The 22874-nt window shown below is 42.5% G+C and overlaps 1 protein-coding gene across 3 annotated transcripts in view; it reads right to left on the minus strand.

Annotated features, from left to right (window-relative positions):
* The window catches only part of WSCD2 (WSC domain containing 2), a 1541956-nt gene that overhangs the window by 1213685 nt on the left and 305397 nt on the right, over window positions 1-22874 (minus strand). For 2 of the 3 annotated variants that reach the window (XM_069619485.1, XM_069619486.1), the window contains exon 2: window positions 12539-12662. The gene's annotated coding sequence lies outside the window, so the exon portion shown is untranslated. Of the gene's footprint in view, window positions 1-11809; window positions 11891-12538; window positions 12663-22874 lie in introns of those variants that run through there. The other variant, XM_069619487.1, reaches the window with a different exon arrangement.

Raw genomic sequence — 22874 nt, forward strand, 5'->3', positions numbered from 1 at the left:
TTTGTGCACTAGCCAGGATCATCCCCACACAACAGCATATGAAGGTGTGTTAATGACACCTGTTGACAGCAGGAGTTATTGGTGTTGTTTGTTGTCTAATGGGGCCCTAGTGGGGCCTGAAGTGAGTGGTGGTCAGAATTATGGTTGAAGACCGGATCCTTAATTTCATGATGGTCCTCCCTCCCTCACTTTAGGGGTTTTTGTCTGTTATGTTTGGTTTTCTGTGCGCTCTGATGCCTTCGGCGATTTCGCGGGTTATACAAATGAAATCAATCAATCAAAATCCACTTAATTCCTAGATGCTTCAGCATCAACTAGGGTGAAGGTGTAAGTCTGTACTAAACCGGAGGTCCAGGTCAATGAGTGTGGCAGGTGCCATCGGGTGCCTTTGGCAGATGTCAGTTGTTCCAGTGGCATGGAAGCTGGTTTGTTCTTGAGCTTTTTTCCCTTCCCAAATGACAATAAACCCATTTGTTTCTCACTGACTTTGGATGAGGAAGGTAGGCAGGTCCCTCAAATAGTGTATGGTTCTTTCACACAGGTCGTTCATAGGCTGTGTCTTCTTGCCAGCTTCTGTTAAGGGTCTACATGGCACAACTAGCTGCATTGGTTCTATTCACACCTCTGCTGTTTGTATTTGGAGCAGAGTTGGTGTTCTGAATGAAAGAAGAGGAAGGTATATTTATCTCTTTTCCCCATGTCTTTCAGTCGGATGGGGTTGATATGGATGTCTATCAAGGTCTGCAACTCCTCGGGCTCAGAAAAATGCACTCGCTCATCCTTTTATTCACTTTGCATTCCCTGGCGGAATCATGATCATTGGGTTATTGCCGACCACTGGGAACCAGCAGCTGGTTGGTGGAATCGACTGATATAGGACACAAAGTCCTCCTGCCCATGCATGATTTCCAATTAGTAGAGCGATTGATGCCTGATTCAGAAATTGGAATTGCTGCAGGAAAGTCTTTCAGAATCCAGAAAGAGGTTTGATACAGGGTTATTAGTGGAAACATAAGGGGCAGTTCAAGCCAACAAATCTCCTGCAAGTGTCTGAGAATAGATACTATCTTGGTTCTGCCATGAAAACAATATGATGGGCAGCAAAGGCATTGCATTTTACAGCAATTGCAGAGTTCAGATTATTTTCATGGGTCCTTGATGAGGTATGAGCCATAGTGTTCTGTCAATAAGGCCATGGTATTGCGGTTTATGTCTTCGTTCATTGTGGAGTTTTCCTTTTTTAGTGTGGCACACTCTGGACTTAGGGCCTTCCTTGCACAAGCCCAGGAGAGCATGTGTTTCCTGACTAGCAGATTTGAGGCATTAAGGGGGAGGCAGCAGAAGGACAATGACTACCCAGAGATAAAGAGATTAGGCAGAAAGGGGAAGGGAAGTCCAGGCAGCTAAGGCCTGGAGAGAGTGTCCAAGAAGTGAAAATAAATCAAGGTCAGGAGGGAAAGGGGGAAGGACAGGGCCAGAGAAAGGCATAGCCACATAATCCAGAGAGTTAGAGCTGAGTTAGAGGCAACTGGCTAAAATATGAGTATTACGATTCATTTACTAGTTATTAGAAGATGTTTTTATTTATTAGTGGTGACGTCCATTGGCTTCACACCTGGAGCATGCCCAAGGTGTTCCCTGTTGCCCCACTACACCCCTCCGTCCGTGAGCATTCAGGGACCTGTCATCAAATGCATGTAGAGATATCCACCCAGGTGAGTGTAGCAATCAGGACCAGGCAGCACTAGGTACACTAGGCTTTCCTATTGGTTGTTCTTCCTTTTCATTGGTTCCCTTGTGTCTTCTTGAGTGAAGGCTCATTACTCAGGTCAGACAGCATTTTCCTCAGTTTTTAGAATGTCAGACACAGTCTGCTGATGTTTTTGCCATGGTCATGTTGTCCCCAGAGCTTTTAAAGCCAGTCTCAGATGTCAAAGTCGTCCCACTAGACGTTGTAGGGATTGTTAGTACCATGGGCATCTTGTTGTCAGGCGACGTAGTAAAAGTCCACGTAGCATCTGAGTTAGCCAACAACAGTGTTGATTGTCAAGTAGTGTCATGTACAAAGGGCCTGTTTGGTGGACCTACTCTGCACTGAAGGCCTCAACAAACTCTCAGGTGACACACCCTTATGGGCAACCAGGTCAATCTTCTCCTGGGGGTCACCATATGTTATCTGATAAGTGTTTAATATTACTCCCTAACCTGGTACTGCCAGATCTTGTTTTCTTTGCTAGCTGTAAGGATTTGGGTGTCTGCAAGACCGGGAGACCCATAGAAAGGGAACTTAGACCTGCTGTGTATGTGTGAGAGGAAAGAGGTTTGATCCTTCAAATTAAGTCTTCTTCTCCACAAAGTAAAATTTAGGATCCCAAATCCAATAGGTTAGTCCATGTCTGACTAGGTCTGACTAGAGTTGGTCCTAGAGTCTGCGCTTGTGAATCCCACTTTGAACACCATTTGTCACAAAGACGAACATAATCAATGACATGATCCATAACACATATGCTATTTGATTTTATTTTAATAATGGGTTTTATTCAGGATAGTTACTAGCTGTGATTAAATAGTTGGTAGTTAATGCAAAATCCCAAGTCTTAGCCTGCAGCCTTCCCTCAAGCTAATACAGGGAATCCTCAGGTATATCACTTCTGGATTTTCAATAGTTTGAAGTCTCTACCTTCTGCCTTCATGAGAGACAAGTTAACAGCACTGCATGACTTCCAATAAAGCAAAATGTCTCTAAAATAAAAGTTCTTCTGATGCTGCAGGTAGAGAAAGACAAGGCAACACAGGAAGGCTGCTCTATGATTTTCAATAAATGAAAAGTCTGAGATCAATTGAATGTTCTCTTGTTGTGGTGGAGAGTCAGTCCAACATTCTGTCTACACCTATATTGATGCCTCAGATTCTGGATTTTAGGTGGTTCTGTATTTCATCATTGGTTTAACTAACCAGTAGGCATATCCACTGGTCAAGATTGGAGAAATCTTATTTTACTTTCCATCACTCTGCTGGCCTCTGCCTCCTCAATGGTCCTGTTCATTGACTTTAAGTAAATCACACATTTCTTTCTTGTGCTCTGACTGCTCATGTAATCTCCTCATGATTTCCACTTCATGTTTGGTCCACTTACCCTCTCCACTTCCCTTCTCTCAGGAGTATGTCATGCCTGATTTTCCTGTTTATTCCAGCCTACATTCTGATAATGTTCTCTCCACTCGAGGGAGCTCCCCAACCCTCCTGCACTGCTTCCTGTCCTCATGCTACCTTTTGGTTTCGTTCTCCTCTAAATCCTGCTGACTATCCACCAACCCCCTCATTCTGCCCCTATTTCTTAGTAATCTCTTTACTCTTTGTTGTCTCCATCTCAACATCCTTTGTCTGCTCCTCAGTCTCCCTTCTTGTGGTCACCTCCTCCTTACTCTCTATGTTACCTTGGATGCTGTTCACCTCATACACCTTTAATTCCCAGCTTCATATCCTCCTTTCTTATCTCCTATGTCCATCCTTTTCCCTTCATCTCCACCTGGCTGATCTCTTTCAACCTTCCTTCTGCTCTCTTATCCAGCTCCACATTCTCCTCACTGAAGTTATCCTCAAGATTGCTGCAACACGCTCCCATTCTCTTCAATCCCCCAGCCCTTATTCAGGGACATATCCATGTCCATCGTGCTCTCACTTTGCTTACAAGGCTCTGGTGTGAGACCTGATTTGCTGTGTTTTGCCAAACCATGGCCCTCACACCACATTCCAGGGACAGCCTCTTTGTGCATGGCTCTGCAGATAGACATGTTGGCTCACTACCATCACTCACCAATCACAACTTGACCGGATGTGCAGAGGACCAGTTGTTCTGGAGCTCCTAAAATCCTGTCTGGTTCAGCCAATCATTCATTTACACAGGGAAAGAGGAGCTTTTCTGAGCACAATTACCCGCAAATGTGAGCTTCTTTTCTTCTACTTTTCTATTAAACCCATCTGACACATATGATGTATCCAATTCTCTGTTAGTGGTGCTTGCCAGTCTGCCAGGGACATTTGGGAAAAGTTAATATCCTGGAACAATGACTGGTTTGGGGTTCACAGTGTGTGCAGAGAGGGTGGCATTTCTCATGGTATAATTCATAGCTAGGTCTACTTCCTGAAGGTAATTTAAAAGGGCAGCATCATGAGTTGTTTCCATGTGAGAAGTCCTTGCCGCATACCCATGGAAGGAAAGGGTGATCAAGATGATCATCCTTGCAACACCCCCAGGTTGAAAACCACTTAGCGGGTGTTGGAGCCCAGTCCCTATGTATATTCACATCCCTCCCTCCTAGAGCGAGGCGGCAGCAGACTGTCATAGTAACCATCAGGAGGATTACAATATGAAATATCATGAGCACTTTCAAAACCTCCCTCCACTGCTTGGCCCCATCATTTCCATTCCCATATACAATAAGGAAAACAGACCAAATATAACCATAGCACATAACATGTCAAGACATCCTGTGCTAGAATGGTATTTCATGTATTTTTTCAAAAGAAGTTTACAAAATAACCAGTCTTTACTACTCTGTTTGAAGAGGGAGATATTACTGCTGCATTAGTCCTACAATAAAACCCTAGTGAGGAAATGCTGTTGGTCAAGGGTGAAAAAAGCCTGGGCTTTTCTGATTTGTATTAATAATAAAATGATGCAGGTAATTCAATCTCGGAAAGGGTGGTCTCCTAACCAGATCCCCTTTTAGAAATAATCATGCCAAAGCATAGAGTGCACATGTGCCCTGCTGCATCAGTATCCTGAACTGCAGCACCTGCTCTCCAGTGGCACAGAGCAGTTTCAGAGGTCACATGGGCCCAATTTGTCAGATGCCGTGACAGCAAAGTCATCAGAGTGCAGAGATTGCACTAAAACCTACAACTCTGTTCCAAAGCCCTCAGAAATATGATGAACTACCATCCTGGAAGCAGGATCATCTGGAAATTGAAGACATTCCTTGGCTTTGGTATGGTGGCTGGTAGTTCACATAATTATGAAAGCTACATTTGATTTGTAGCATACCAGTTTCACCCCTCCGATCCCAGATCCAGCCATAGAAGGCTATGTGGATTTCAGGCACCTGATTGTCTGCATTCCAGTGAATGGGACAGAATACAGAACGAATGCCTCTATTGACACGCTGAGAGGAAAGATAACTCCTCCCCTGAGGTCCTGGGATCTCTCAGCTGGAGATGCCCTGAAAAGCCTGCCTTCAAAGAGACAATTCCATAACAAAGGCCTGCCTCACTCTAAGGGGCTGTACACCAGAGAGTCGGTTAAGGTGCAGGCTGGGTAAAGGGCACAGTTAGGGCAGTCAGGGAATACAAGTAGGTTTGAGGAAGAATGTCTCATCTTAATTTTCCAGTTGTTTTTTCTCTCCTGCCTGTCCCCTCTACTTCCTTCTGAAAAAGGCACTCTGAATATGACATCAGAAGGCAAAGGTCACTTGTCACAAGCACTGGGATTGGACCCCTTAAAGAAGCCTTGCGTTTATCCAATCCCCTGCGTCCATTTCCCTATAAAAGAGATATAAATTGATGGCCAAATTCCTGAGAATCTGCATACAGTTGGCATAACCGCAGAGGCAGGCAGGCAGGCAGGCCATTAGCAATCAAGAGGAAATTACTGAGAGCTAACTCACATTTATTCACTGCATGGATCAAACTATTCTAGAAAGGTCCTACAAACAATCCTTCTCTTGTCACGCATCCACCCTCTGGAACTCAATCCCATCCTCGTCTCAGAATGTCCACACAATTCTCCAATTTCCTAAATCGTTCAAAACTATTTCAGCAACACCAAGACCAATGACTAATCCAATGGATGCACAGACTGATGCAAAGACCGTTACCACAGTACTGCTGCAATAGATCAAGGAGGACGCTTTAAACAATAACATAAAATAGGCGAACAATGTCCGTTGTTGAAATATAACCCCCAAATATCATTTATAGTTGCTGTGGGCAAGAGACAGAAGTGCAGCAGATGGACATGCCCCTGCCAGGGAAAATTGGAGAGTAAACCAGACGTTTCATAATTTATCTACACATATAGTACTTATTTACGTTTATAAACCTCGATCAGTTGAGACCTTACACACTAATTTGGTCAGATATAATGTGTTGCGAGCCACTGCTAATCTAACCACATGAATAACTTAGCAGTCTGTCGTTTAATTTCTCTACCGAATGCATAATTTGACTTGTAGTCCTGGGTCACATCAATTGAATGCAATCCGCAATGTCATCTCCAACAATGCTCTTTATATTATTGTTAAGCCCGAAACAGAACGTTCATTGCCTACTAGCAAAGCAAGCAAAATGCATGATATGAATTTTAAAATGCAGTCATTTAAGAGCTCCTGTACAGTAAACGTATCATTGTCTAGTTTTCATTTCTTTCTTTTTCCCCTAGAGCTGCTTTCCAGTGAACTGGATACCCTTGGAGGTGCCTTCATGGCATAGCCCCTCTAGCAATATAGTTCTTTTTTAATTGCATGCAAATTGCTGTGGGAAGTGACAGGTGTACTCATCCAATCTGGTCACGAACAGTATCACACAGTACATTCAAGCAGTGTGTCTTAATTGTAGAGTTAAGGTGCAGTTATTTAAAAAATAATTGTTGAATTTTCCTTGGTAATATGTAAAATGGTACTTTGTACCACAGATCATATCGTCATTATAGTTACAATTGGGTCAACAGGAGGGCGCCTACTGGAAATGGTAGAAGAAGGCAGTAGAACAGGAGGGCTCTCCCGCCGAACATGTGGATTATCTACTGTAGGTGGAGTTTTCTTCCGATACATGAATGCCTGAAACATACGTTTTTTCTTCCTGTGTTTCACCTGCTGTGCCGGTATGACTGTACTTAAGGGACATTTCGCTTCAGGCAAGTTATTAGATTTTAGTGTAGTCTGTGGGGTACAATGAGTACTGCATCTTCTTCTTAGACTTGCATGGATAAGCAGGGATTGGACATCAATTTTAGTTTCAAGTAGATGACATTTAGAACGGAGGCTGGTAAGGAGATTTTCTAAAGCATCAAATTTATCGTCAGATGACATGCTTCGATCACATTCACTATCAGCCAACATAGGCCCACGATCAGTAGCCACACTTTTAGTTAGAGGGTCTTCATTCCGACTAGCAGAGTTGCCTGTTGATTTGAACTTAAATAATGATAGGGTATTCAGCACAGGTATGGCTTCAAGACTATTCTTAATGTTGAGCGGTAGGACAGGTGGAAGAAAGGCTACATCTTCATTTGGAAGGAGAGAGACAATAGGTTTGGATGGAGGGGTGAAATAGAGTGGAGTGGCAGTAGGCTCACCAATAGACATTTCAAGGTCTTGACCAAGATATTCGATTTCCATTACCTCAAGTTTAGAGGTGGGTAAATCAATTGAGGATGTTATAGCAGGAGTAACCTCGCACTGTAGATCCTGACTAGACAGTGTTTTAGAATATACATCTAAATTAAGCGTTTCCGTGATTGTACACATATCGGTGTGAACCTTATTGGGGGGCATGTCATTCTGATTGGTGACTTGTTGAGTTGGATTGGAGCCAACCAGAATATCATTCAAGAGTTTCAAACTAACACACCCCAACTCACATGAAAGTTCAGATACCAATACATCGGTGGATTCACAGAGTGCCTCGTTCGACACTATCACATCTGAATTTGGCGTTATAACATGAGGTTTTGCCAAGACATTTTTGTCAAAATAGTCAGTAATGCAGTTATCTTGAGGCAGTGAACGTGAAATGACTTTAGGAATGCAGATTCGTCTGTTTCTTAAAGACTTATGCATTTCTAATTCACGCAAATGTTCAGTCATTACAGCTTGACAGTAATGCCGGTGAGACTAAAGGACGTCAAAAAAAGCCAGTACTTGCGGTAATTAGCAATAACTCGAGGCTATGTTGAGCTCTGTTTAAACCGCTAAGAGACCGCTAAGTCACAGTATAGCAATAGTCTAAGTCGACTAGAGCGTCTCAAGACAACTCCGAACTTCAATATTTAAAAAGATGCAGCACATTGCAGGTTTATCTCCAGATTTATCTGCAGAGACTATGAGGAAGGATCACGCCAGTGAAAGCCGAAGTGCACTTCACTTTTCACTACAGCTGCTGCATTACAGAACGCTGATGATCAACTGGCAATAAATTAAAATGATAAAATGAATTTGTGAGAAAACTGGGAAAATATATGACAAACTATAAGGAAAACGCTACAACACAATCATAGGAGACGTGGAGTTAACTCACGGGAGCTGTCAACGCTGTTCTACTGCGAGCAGCGAACAGCAAACAGTACTTGCCGGTACTTTCAGGGGAGCGCGCAGAGTGCGCTGTACCTGGGTAATTATACTCTACTTCCTGTCACTAGAGGGGGGGGCAGGCTCACGTTACCGTGTTGGTCAGTATTACTGTCTTGTGAGGGTAGGGAGAAGAGAGATGAAGGCTGTGTACATGGAGCCCGCAGTCTGGTGGAGGACTTCTGGTTGGCACAATCCAAGAAAAATCCCAATAATTTCAAATCCACTCTTAATACTCCTTCCGGGGTATATATTGATATTCGATTCTTTCCAAGTCAGTAATGTATTCAATTTACTCCAACATACAATCCCAATGCAAGTAAGGTAGGACCTGATGTATATCGTTATTTTATGATATTTTATTATAGTGCTTCTTTGCAATTATGCCTGACAAATCAGTGCCCATTTGTCATTGCCAATGCATTTCGGACAGTGTCCATCTTCAGGGCTCCTAGGCACTGAATGCAAGTTATCTAATATCATCCTGTGATATTGGGTATTCAATGATCTGTATCACTAAATGTTGATCAGTCTAGCTGTCACATCTGAAATTCGCTCGTCGCTCAATGCAGAGTAACAGCGTCATTATTATCATTATTTTCTTTTAAGTATAGGCCATTTTAGTCCAATTGAATTCAAAATAAATAATAAAACATTGAAGGAGAGGCTGACACCTAGCTCCCACAGCTGCTCCCTCGATCCAGTTGACTGTTTTAACCTTTACACTATGAATGCTGCACTCTTGAAGTGTGCACGTGAGCATACTAGCTTAAACTGAGCATGACCCATCACTAGAAGAGTGGTAGGCAATGCAATCCATTAAGGTAGCCAATGCAATTGGCTGCACTTTGCAATGGGCAGTGCCATTTAAGTCTATTGCCACACCAAGGCGAGATACAGAGTCTCATACTGATGACTATGCTGCAACTCAAGTTGGTTGATAAAACAAATGTTGATGACCCTTGGTTGTGTTATTAACACACAATAAAGGACACACCATCCCTTTTTGGACTCCTTTAAACACAATGGATCACTTCACCAATTCTAGAATACCAGAAGTACCTTGGGTGACACATCAACATAGAGCATAAAGCGGGAACCAAGGCATAATTATTTTTATCTTAAAATTGCCAACTGAAACCTCAATGTATTCCAGCTGAGCTTTTTCTTTTGTTCTTCCCACTTCCCATCAAAATACAGCTTTCTTCCCCGCCATGAATATTGATATAGATAGCGACCAGCGTTTGGATGTGAGCATAGATATCTAAAAGTCTAATGAATCATGCAATGACTTCCAATTACAGGTGGAGTCCTCCACCGCAGAGCTACTGTTAAAGGTCTTTATTTAATCAAAGCTATTTTGAGCATGGAGTCTGGGCTCAGCCCTTGTCATTTCAGCCAGATGTAGATGTGCTTGCAGGCAGCACCTGTGCATGGTTCCTGAAACCTGCACTACTGCTGGCTTCTTTTGAATATGTTTTGATGGGAGTCAGAAACTGACCTTGGCGCTCCAACCCTCACCAGCCCTCAGGCGCGCAATGGTCTATGTGCAGCTATGCCCACAGTTTTGCAGGTCCTGGCACTGCACCTGATTATATATTCTGGATACAAAGAATGACTGGTAAATGTGTTGATCCCCAAGATACAAATACAACACTTTGACATGCCTTTTCCACAGAATGATTGCTGTACGGAGGTTGAAACTGAAACCCTCGTTCGAGACTTACAGCCAGCAATTATTCTGCCTCATAGCTTCATCAGGGATGGTGATCATTTTTTTAACCACTAGATTGAGGTGCAACTATAATTTCCATCAAACACTAGTCACATTGTGAGGTGAAATAAAAATAATGGGCACACATATGAAAGGAATGAAGAAGAAAGAGGGGATATTTCAATTAATATAATATGTATATAGGTGTGTAAATGCAGTTTAGATGAGACCTGCATGCTTTCTTTCTTCTCACGTGGACATCATTGTTTTTGTAAAGTGCTAACTAGGCTATTAAGTGCACCAGTGTTGTGCAGCAGCATCAAATGCGAGTGGACCAGGAAACCCAATAATAGAACAACAATACAACTTTGAAAGAAGAAAACCACTCATCATCCATGTCTTCATGTTTATCTTCTTTTATATGTTTATATCCTACTCAAAGTACCCCCTCAAACACCAATGATGGCTCCCCAATATATTCACCTTCAGGTTCAGTAGCAGATGTGATAGTGTCAATTGACTACACATACATAATGCACATTGCAAACTAAATATTCTGTGATGCTAAAGAGTGACAGAAAAAGAAAGTGAACAAAAGTGTGAACCAGCAAGTGAACAAAAGTGAAAGACCACAGGAGTGACAGGGGAAAGAAAAGTAAAAGAGTGAAGGACAACTAGAGTGAGTGAAGGGAAGAGCAAAGGAGATGTTGACAGAAAGAGCTGTAGGGTGGGTAAAGAAGCAAAGGTGCACATGCATTGGTGACAAAGGGAGTGAGAGAAAGCAACAGAAAGAATGAACAAAAGATAAGCCTCATATGTTCGGTGGTATCTTGCTGGTAAATCCGGCCTAATAACACCAAACTGAATTATCGTTACCGACAACTGGTCCCCCGCAATTATTGACTTCAGGACTCCAGGGGGGTTGCCAGTATTACCGGCATTGGTAATTCCAGTGCCGAGAATACTGGCTGTTTTTTTGCCAGTGGGTGCTCTTGGCCGGAGGTCAATCAGGCCACTCCACCAGCAAACTTGTAGTTTGGCAGAGCGGGAAAAGTGGCAGTAACAAAATGACTGCCGCTTTTTTCTTGCACCGCCAAGCTTGTAATGAGGCCAAGTGAAAGTAAAAAGAGAAAATGAAAGAGAGAGAAAGATCAGTAGAGTGATACAGTAACAGAGTGAAAGAAAAGAACAAATAAACGAGTTAAATAACAAGACTAAGAATGACATATATGACAAAATAATGATCAAAAGCATGAAACAAAAAGAAAAAAGATACAGTGAAAAGGTGAAAGAGCAAAACATGCAAGGTAGAGTCAAGTAAAGGGAGATGACAGAGCAATGGAAAAAGGGCAATTTTGGAAGAGAAAAACAAAGTTAAACAAAGTGAAAGAGAAAGAAATGCCAAGGAGTGATAAAAGCAAGAGAAGAAAGAAATACGTGTAAAATGAGAAAGAAAAACGCAAAGTGTGAAAGAAAGGCCGTTGAGAAAAAGGAGGAGAAAGAACAAAGGATTAAAGAAAGCATGATGAGCAAAACAGAGTGAAAAGACAGCGCTGGAAAGGAAGAAAATTATGAAACGGTGCAAAACAAATAGTATCAAAGAAGGAGCATGAAAGAAAGAGTAAGGGGGTAAAAGGAGTAACGTGATGAATCCCTAGGAAAGATAAAGGTAAATGCACATAACATCTCGGTGAGCAGTTGTGTTGTTTAGATGGGAGGCTGTGTTTCTGTGTGTCAGACAGAATGTTACCTGGAACATTGTTTCGTTTCTGGTCATACGAGTGCCATCTATCACGCCGTCAGAAGGAGGCCCACGCACAGCTCTCGGTCGGTCCACCCTGATCCTTCTCTCTGGATGTCTGTATGTCTCTCTCTACAACCTCCCACTTTCAAACCTAAACATTCTCTCCCATCATTCCAGGTTCCACGAGATGATTCCAAGGATGCCTGGGCTTCTTCATAACCGCATGCATGTTTTATACTATACAGTGTGTAAAAACTATTTTATATATTTGTTATATGTGCTACTTCTATGCATAACACTATCCAGCCTTTGGAATATTAGAGCATAATGCAAAAAAACCAAGTGCACAACTAAAAAAAAAAAAAAAAAAAACTCTTCTGGTTAGTCCAATTGCAACCTTATTCAGGGACCACACTTTAATGTTTACATGTGTTGCAATTCTCTGTGGTGGCACGTGCGATTACTTTACTTTGCAAAGAAAATGAAGCATAGTAGTTTGCTTGACTAATCACAGAGGTATGTAATTTACACATCACAACTTAATGATGATTTTTTTCAGAAAAAAAAAGGAAAAATAGAAGAAAAAGTCTTTCCTTCTGAGAACGTTTTTTTTTTTTTTATCTTTGAGCTGAATGTCATTTTGGAATATATATTGTAACCATCCTAGACACAATCTATGTTTAGGGGAGTCGTAGTCATTTGTACGGATCAGCTTGAAGATTGCAATCGTGTTACCTTAACTTGTGATTAGTGGCGAGATCAGATTTGTCAAGTGCTTCGCAGGATAACTTGGGGTCATCAGGAATCGACAGAGCTGCCATTCTCTTTCATCACTCATTGTGCCCTAAAGTGTATGTGCCTGCAGTAAATAAGAAAAGAGATATGTTAAGATGTTGGCGCCAAAAAGAAGAGAGAACATTAGCCACAAAGAACATTGTCAAATACAATAAACACTTGTGTCAATTAATGCTTTTGATTACCAGATACGGGATACTCAGGGTGGGGCACCAACGAGGGGAGTCAATATTCAGAGCAAAATGGAGGACTGGAATGATTTCAGTCCAACATGTTTTTTTTTAATTTTTTTTAAATAATACAAGTTACTGTGCAATTTCACTCCAAAATCTGTACTTTACATAACGAAGTAGGAAAATGGTTGTATTAAACATGCGAAAAGAATTCAGGCATGAATATTGTAACCACCCCCTTGTAGGGGGGCATACATGGCTGGTAACGACCCACCAGACTGAGCCTAGTCAGGCCCGAGTAAATCGATGGCCCCGTTGAGGACTGTAGACCGTTACCGATCATGTCTGCCCACCATCAAGGGGGTGAAAGCTAGTCAGACATCAGGGTTTGTCCGGTGTGCAAATCGTTGTTTTTTTTTTTTTTTACGGAATATGCCCTCCATGCATATTGCGCAAGGCCAATCTCCGTTAATAAAAGATGGCCGCCCCAGGCAAAGGGACATAGTCCCTTTCCATTTCCATGGAGGTGGCCAAAAAGGACACCGGGACTGGAATACAAAGCTCTGATCCAGCAAGTATGTGGGGAGGGAGGGAGTGGGGAAAGTGAGCGGGATGTGTTTAGGTGGGGGGACATGGGAGGCAGCAGGAAGATCCTCCCTGTTGCCTCTCAACAATTAAGATGGTGCTTCGCAGGGAAGGCTGGAAAATGCGGGTGGTACACTGTGTTCTTGCCTGCATTTTCAGGCACCCAAATGGCTGAGCGTCCTTTCCCGGGTGCGAATCACCCATTATCTATGTTAAATTGGGCATACGGAATTCATACAGGACCTGTCAAGTACCATCAGCTAATTGTTAAAATATTTAAGGATAAGATTGAAATCCCTTTTTTGTTGCACAAAAGCACATTCCTCAGCTTTCAGAACTGAAGTATTCTTTCTGCAACCACAGTTCACTAGGTACATTCAGAAAAATGTTCTACTCTTAAAGTAAGAAAGCTTTGTCAAATGTAAAAAACATTAGCACCTAGCGGCAATGCTAGACAATCAGGAAGATCGGCATGCCGGTTGTATTCAACGGGAAGAGCCCACATTCAGAGCAGCGGAATCACTGGGAGTCCCACAGCCACAAAACTACCCTGCATCGCTCCACTTGTAACTCCCACCAGCAGCTTCCTGCAGCCCTCAACACCCGCCCCATTAGCGACATCACGTATCTGATAAGGTGGAAAGGTTTTGTTTCAGCTCAAAAAAGTTAAAATACCTCTTCAATCCACTTTGCCACCTTTCCAAAGCCCCTTGTCTATGTTGTTGACATTGTGCCCACAAACAAAGATATCTCATTAATACCACGTAATCTGCTTCTGAAGTGCCGTTTCTGATTTGTCTAAATAGCATGTAAAATTGTGAAATGTAAAGAAGTGCTACACAATTATTGCAATGTAGGAGCAGCAATGAGCAATTATAGATGGTTCACTGTGATTTTATTGTGGAAATAACAATGGAATACAATTACAAATTGTAATAAACATTGGGCCTCATTACGACCCAGGCGTTGGACTATGGTGCTAATAGCACCATGGTCCATGCCGGTAACTTACCGACTCCGCCATGGCGGAATGGGGAATTACCACCCCATTCCGAGGTTGGCGGGGCGGTAATTCCCCATGCCGCCATGGTCCTTCTCCATTCCCATTTTTGGCCCATAGGGCTCAATGGGAATGGGGAAGGCGCTAATTACGGCGCCGTAAATTACGGTGGCGTAATTAGCTCCTAGGTCCCTTTGCGGGTTGGTTTTTTAACGCCTGCTAAAAGCAGGTGTTAAAGTGCAACCTGCAAAGGGACCTCGTAATCTGGCGTTAAGGGTTTAACGGCGCTGACACCTTTTACGGAGCCGTTAACCCCTTAACGCCTGGGTTGTAATGAGGCTCATTGCATTAAAAAATATTGAAATGCCTTTTGCAGTGCGCATTGTAAAAATAAGTATTTATGGATGAGAGGGGGTGAGCCCCCTTTACCTCTTCTACTCCTAAACTCTCCTTATCGCCCTCCCCATTATCCGAATTTTGACCTAAATCTGTTTTTTACACCTAAAACCCACCCCTATGATAACATTTTCTATTCTTTATTTCAATATTTATTTCTGCTTTTTAGTATTTTTTACCCACTGTGTTATTTCTTGCAATATTTTTTCATCGTTGTAAACTCATTATTTGTTATGTCCTGCAATATTAACACTGGACACCTTATAGACTGCTACACCGACCACAATCAAATGTTATGTTATAAGATAGTCTGAGAGCAAGACTGTAACTCCAATCAGCAGGTCAAAGAGACATTGCTATGGTGTGGGTTATAGACTGAGTGTTGAGGAATATGGAGTAATGTGTTTGTTGCAAGGTCATCATCCTCGGGCGGTAACATAGCTTGATGACAGGCTCATAGGCTTTTGGGCTGTGCATCAGTGTGTTGGCCAGGTAGACTGTGAGGCTTGTAGGATGTATGAGGGACTTTTCTATACTTCAAGCTCCGAATGGTATTTCACGACATCCATTGTTATAATGTGGTTGCTGCAGGAATGTTCACGCGGAGGACACATTGCACATATGGCGAAAGGAGTGCTGGGGATCTGACAGAGTTTACTAGGGGCCGTAGTACCAGGATGCAGGGTCTATAACTGTTCCTAGCACTGGGCAGCATGCAGCACCTGGCCCTGAATTACATTGGAGAAGGACAGGACAAGACATACAGGAGAAGGCTGCAGTAAATAGTAAATTGTGGGAAGTACATTTATTTCAAGGAACAACCTTCATATGGAAACCTAGGAGTTAAATCATAGTGGGGCAAACTTACAGAGGGACGCCCAAGAGCAATATTAAAATGTACAACATGGGAGCAAATCCCAAGATACAAAATCAAACACCTAGAAGATTAACTCCAGCGGGACACATGGGTGCAGAATCAGTGGGGCACTTAGGAGCAGAGTTGCAATGGGAGACCTAGGAATAGTGAGAACATTAGTGAGGCGTAAAAACAATCAATAAGCTACACATAGAAAGACATCATGCGGCACATCAGGGTATAACAAGACAAGAAAGGTACAACAAAACATTCAAAGTAATATTAAGTCATGGAAAAGCCTAAAAAGGCAAAACAACATCACCTCTACCTCTACCCTCTGCCTTTCTACCAGTGGCATCTCAAGATCGCTTTCATTTCACTTTCTCGCATTACCACTGGCAAGTCCAGTCTCTCCATTTCTCAAACAGATACAATGTGCATTGTGTGCAAAAGTAAATTGAGAATTTGGCAGATTGGGTGTGCGGCCGACTAATGATTTCACCCATGAACCTAGGCAAACTGCTATGGTGTCTTTCCTCATTCCTTCTACTAGTTCCAACGTGTTGTAAATGAAACAAAAAGCAGCATACTACCCCTTGTTTGCACCTAACCTATATGAAATAAAAATAGATTTTTTATGTTTTTGTTTTGGAATGGTGTATTGCTTGAAAATGAAGAAGCTGAAGGCGCGCTTGGTTAAGAAGATTATATTACAGTGGGGGCTGCTTACTTGCTACAGTTAACCTTTCCCATTCAGACAGCAGAAACGGCTGTTTTAACTCACTTCAATGTGACACAGGTTTCTCAATCACAGAAAACATGCTACTTAGTGGTCATGCTAATGGCCTATTCATATGCTTTCAGAAATAAGGGTCAAGCCCACGTATGCTTTCAGTACCAATAGCTGCCTCCCATATTGCTTCGAATGGCACTTCTATGAGACAAAAGTGGCACATCAACTCTCCATGTGGTGTGGGTCTTGGAAGTGAAGAAGATTCCAACCCGATGGATCAGAGACCTAGCTGCTTGCCATTGCAAAGGCACCACCTTGCAAAGAGGAGACTACCTCACTCTTTCTGGTCCCCAGTACCTTGCAGCTGAAAGGAAAGGCCCAAGCCCTCTCTAATCTTAAGACATGATATGATATGATATGGAATTCATAACACGCCTATACACAAGTGTTTCAAGGCGTGACGAGGCAAGGGAGGGGTTTCAGAAGGAAGGCAGAGACAACGATCCTAGTAGGCCAGGTGTCATTGGGATCGGGCAAGTGCAGGGGAGGGGGAAGGGGGAAAGTGCAGGGGAGAGGGGAGGGGGCAGTGCAGTACATAGGATAACAGTAAAATAAATAAGACAATAAATAAAAATGCAGCCAGCTAGTGGCAAGGGTAAGTGCAGAATGTATGTATGACCCATGGCACTCTTTTGCAAAAGGAAGGTCCAGATGTTCTTCAAGCCATATTTAAATTCTTTATGATTGCCACGAGGGTACAAGATAAATGTAGAACCATTCCTGAGATTGGGTAGTGTTTCCACTGTATTATACTGTTTCTCTAATCATTTTAATTGTAGCTATGAATGCAGTTGTACAACTTTTCATGCTGGTATTTTAGGTTTTAGCACTTTTTTTATTTGTTTGATGGCTTCATTTAAGCACGGACAGATTATCCTACTCACACCCAGATTGTTGTTCACCATGATTAAGCGTCATTTGTAACCGTGCAAACACATCTGCACTGCGCCTAGCGTGGGAATGCCGTTTGCACATAGTGATGGCCGTGGGGTGATTTATTCAGCCCTTGGTTCTTAGTAGCTAAAGGCTCTCAGGATTGATGGAAGGGCCGCGGTTCTGTAATAAAATGCGATTTTTGAAACGCGGCTATAGGCGTATTTATTTATTGATAACGTGCCAACAGCCTGCAGGCAACAGGACGCAGACCAAGACATCAGACACACACATCTAACACACGACAACAAGAAGAGTGTATGCAGAAAGAGGGGATTCTATTCAAACAGTAGTGTTGGGTTAAAAACCAGTAAACACAAAATCACTAAACGTAATTCTAAAGCTGTGCAGCTGTTCTTTGTTTCCCCTGAACTAACATAATTCCAGAATTTTGGGAGAGGAATCGTGTCACTCCAACTATACAAGGGAAATAAAAATGTTGAGGGCCAAAACAGCATCATTTCAGTCGCTTGATACAGACTGAAAGATTTCTCAACAATGTGACTCCTCATTTAGAAAAATGTTGTACAATTATTCATATATTTCAAAAAAATATCAACTGGATCTATGAAACCATTTGCATAAACAAGGAGATCTCCATAAAGTTGCAAGTCAAGGCCGGTGCATTAGATGTTCAGTAAATTTGTTGCACTATTGTGTAGAATACTCCACTACTTTTGGCAGATGGGAGAGGAACATTCTGAAAAAAGTCAATGCCACAAAACATAGATCATTCTTTGTTACTTTAAACATAGAACGTTCCTGCTAAAGAGAGGATGAATTTAGGAATGAGAAAAAGTAGCCTTGAAAAGAGCCCACGTGTCACTTTAAAGCCGGTTTCTTTGTGATTTATAAACAGAACACTGCAGCCACAATGCTAATAATAGTCAACAATCCCATATTTCAAGACTTCAAACCATTAAAACAGCTCCCAGACGCAAACGGATTATATTAAAGTCTTCATATCCGCTATGGTGGTGCAATCACGCAGACCGGGTACTTCAGTCTGGGCTTCTCATCTCCACACCTCTTTATCTTCTCACTCAGAGGGTTCAGTGCCTGTTAAAATGGGGAGGATGCGCTTTCTCACTAAAAGCAGGATCCCACTGAAGCTCGCCCCACTGAATCGGCAGACGTCAGGCAATCTCTAGTCCTTCCTCAGTCCATGACATCACACATTTATAATGTCCAAAAAAGACCAATTGGCCCCATCTCTGTTGCACTGACTCCAGAATATTGCAGTGCCAAGGGGCCTTTACTCAAAGCTAAGCAGGATCAACAATAGAGAAAGAGGTAGGCTAGTCATAAGTTTATTAAAGGGAGTGATCCAATTTGGAGATAATAAGTAGAACATCTCCCAGCCTCCTCTCGATCCTCAGAAGCTTCTTTATGGAATTTAACAATGGGATCAAGAGAACAGGCATAACGTTTAACCAAAAGTCAGGGGCTTCTCAGTAAGCGTCAATACTGGGGAGGGGGTGCCCGTCAGACTAAGGTCGACCAATTCAAGGAAAACATCACTAAATGACGGAATGTCTCTGCTCTGATATTCAAAACAGTCATAAGAGTTAGCAAGTGTCCTTGTGTTCGACAAAGACTCTGGGTTCCATAATCCTCCATCAGGGGGTCACTTTCTGGGATAGTCTCCTTTCTCCATCATACACGGTCTTCGGGTTTGAGTATCCAAATACTTCTTTCTTGGCCCTTTGTTCTGTAGACTTCTGTCCTTTGTTTGTCATCCTCTACACCTGGAAGTTCCTCATGGTCTGGGTCTCGGGCCCTATGTGTTCACACTTTATATCTGGCTAGCGGTGGTTGTTGGGGCTGGGTGAAACGAAAATGAGACATAGAACTTTCATTTTGAGGTTAGCCACCTGAATGTCTTTACAGGTTGGGCTGGTCAGCTTTCTCCATTTCCATATCTTGGGGTTTGGCTCTGGTCAGAGATATCCAGTCCTCGTCTTCCATCTCAACTAGTTGCATCCGTCCCATACTTTAGGGGTCTCTTCCATATGCACTCCTGGTTCTACTTTCTCTCCATTTTCCTCCTCCTCAGTGCCTTACTACATACTTGAAGCTCCACCCCTCCTTGATTCGCCACACTCACATGCAGGGTATGCCTCCTTCTTTCCTTCTTCCATTTGATCTTCACCTTCTGTCACCTCTGCCTCCTCTTCTCTCCCAATATCTTCACCAGCCTTCCATAGGCAATGTAAAATAAACATGAAGTCATATTTTACTTGATCAACCAGAGTGTATTGGACATGGTCACAAATTAGCTAAGTAAAACGGTGTGCCACCTCACTATTCCTTGCGTCAATAAAAATGTAAACAGTTTAACAATTTGAAGATCCACAACAATTATTTGTGTAACATACATATAAATACAAATATGATATATATTTATATACAAACACACACAAAACACACATATATGTATATATTTACACACACATACATTTATACGTGAGAGTGTGCATGCATACAAATTTCATGTTATTTATTGTTGATCTATTTTCCACCCACATCATAATAGGGATTAGCGATGAGAAAGAAATGACATCCGGGAAAGCGTCTACCAGGCGTAGGGGTGAAGGGACTGAGTGGAGATGGTCATCACTTCCCGCACACACAAATTCCAAGGGTTTTATTGTGTTATTTTATTTTATTTATTTATTGGATAGATATACATTGATATTGTGTTATCATCTTAACTCTCTATTAACTAAAGTTTTTTCACTGTATATACACACATACACACACTATTAGTACATGGTTCCATGTAATAATGTCGCCACAAAAATCTCGCCATGCAAAAATATTGCAGAAAGATGGCCGTTTTTTGTGGTGACATTATTGCATGGAACATGCGGGGGACACCCCCGCAACCCCCAAACTTATATTTTTTCTATATTTTTAATTTCTTTTTTTTTTTGCCCCTGTCCCCATATATATGGTCACCCAAATAATATTGCCACGACATTTTCCCGGCGATATTATTTACGGCAACCACATATATGGTGATATTATTACCTGATACCTAGTCCATGGGCTATTGATGAGAATAACAGTATTGTTTGTGTAAAAATGATTGTACAAGTATTATTATCGATATACCATGAGGTCAAACCTAACATGAGCGTTCTGAAATGGTCGTATGAGGTTCGTCCTTAACCAATCACTCAAAATGCGGGTTTGTTGCAGGAAAGTGTATTGAGAGCTTCTGCTCATCGCTGGCCAATCTTGTCGCCCAGTTTGAATGTTCTTTTCTATGCCATAGAGGAGGCCTGCTCTGCCAGGTGAGATCTGTGTGACGACCTGGCTCTGTGAGCCATGCAATGGCCTCATTACAACCTTGGTGCTAAGTGCACCAACTTTACCACCATGGTGTAAACTCCGTTTACACCATGGTGGATGGCGGATTTACCGCCCCATTCCAAGGTGAGTGGGGCGGTAAATCCCCATTTCTCATTTTCCCTTCCCCATTCCCATTTTTGCCCCATAGGGCATAATGGGAGTGGGGAAGGCGCTAATTACGCCGCCGTAAATTACGGCGGCGTAATTAGCACCATGGCAGGTTAGCGCCATGGATTTTAACGCCTGCTAAAAGCAGGCGTTAAAATCAGAATCAGGCGTTAAGGGTTAACGGTGGCGTTAACCCTTAACGCCTGAGTTGTAATGAGGCCCAAAATGTTACAGAAATCAGGGGTGATGGGTGTCTGATATCCTCCATGCTCCCAATGATTTATTAACGCTGTGACGGTCATGAGTTCACTGAGTTTTGGGTCTGCATGCATGCATGTTGGCAAAACCGACATGTCATAATGATGTCTGCCCAATAATGCTCCCAAGACATCACTCACATCAATGCAGAAGTTAAGTCTGCAGTTTTCCTACGAACTGAACAGGCAAAACAATGTGCCAGCAGTGTGCCATGCACTACTAACACTAACACCCAGGACATTAAAGATCGCATCAGAAATTACATCATCAATGTAATTTGTCTGTTCCTAGTGGTCATACACACTAGCCAGATTGTCCACGTAATAGCATAACCTGAACATTCTGGCCACTGGCCATTGCCACAGGCTATACCTCAGTCACCAAAAGTATATCACTATTTTTTGTGCCTACACTATCACACTTTTCATAAAATAAACACAGACACATTTGTGAAACCAAGCTTTCGGGTCAATGTTGCTTGCATGGGTTTGTGCAAATCCGTCCATGTTTTATTTTTTTAAAGTCTCAAAATGTACGTACAAAAAATTGTCATATGACTTAGCCCCCACTTGACGAAATCCATTAAAAGTTAGGTCTAAACTCTTTTTGGAAACTTTTGTGCAGATACATTAAACAGCTCGAAATGTAAAAGCCTTTCAAATATTTTGGCAGCCCCCACTCTAATTATGCCCCTCTTGGCAAAACAGCACCAAACTTTGCAGAAATATGCATGGATGTCCCCGAACGTTTGTCAAGTTCATGAACAACCCAGCAATTTCTCTGAACATCTGAGATGTTCCCAGACTTTGTAGCAGAACAACATTCACGTTTGGGCTTTTATGGTCATGTCCCATCCCATTCTCATCACCCTTCTCCTCCCCAGAGATAGTTTAATTAATTTGACAAGTGTAATGTTGTGTTTTTTATTATGTTTTTACCATGACGTTCTCAGACTACTGACACAGTGCGCAAATCCAACATGGCGTCCATTTCCAATGTTTTGACGAATCTCACATTTTTAATTGACCAAATGACCAGCATGCTTGATGGCTGCGAACATTACATGGCTCTCAGATTGGTTCCAGAGCTGCCCACGGACACTGAATCAGGAAATGAGTCTGGGCTCATATATCACCAATTTTACTCATAGACCCCTGTACTCTGGGTGGACACAGCCTACAGGCACAGTCTCCCCTGTCATATTTAGTTGGGATCTGACAGTTGCAGTACACAATGAATGTCCAGAATGGGAAGGGCCCAACCTTTCCCCTGTCATTTCCTGCCTAATGAACTATCAATGGCTCCATAATTCTGAACTCTCCTTTTGTTGAGCTCTGTAGCTGGTGGCAGCATGTACATACTAATCAGAGTTTAATTCGAATTCATGCGGGCCTGTTTGAATTAGCCTGGCTGCAGAGGCTAACAAATACCCCAACACCCTTTCATATGCATTGTGTCAACCTGAATCCAGCTGCTGCCCTCATTATCGATTGACCGTGAAATGCCATGTCTGGGACTGCGTGTTTTCAGTAGTCATCCCCGTAGGGGCACCCCGTTTAACATGTACAAGAATGTGGTTTGGCAGAGTCGGGTCTTGCTGCAGCTTCAAGGGAGACCTGCTGCTTTAATCAGAAACCACAGAGAGCTCCATTAACCAGAGAGACCCTTTGATCCACAACAGACAGGAAGATGGGTTGGACTTAGTAGTGCATGTTTTCACCCCTTTACCTTTTATCTTGCAAAACACTCTGGTTATGACCTCACACATACAGGAGATTGTTGGTGGGGACCGATGATTGGTTCATCATGGTAGGTCT

Source organism: Ambystoma mexicanum, chromosome 10, assembly GCF_040938575.1.
Source record: "Ambystoma mexicanum isolate Mex_15411 chromosome 10, UKY_AmexF1_1, whole genome shotgun sequence".
Lineage (NCBI taxonomy): Eukaryota > Metazoa > Chordata > Amphibia > Caudata > Ambystomatidae > Ambystoma > Ambystoma mexicanum.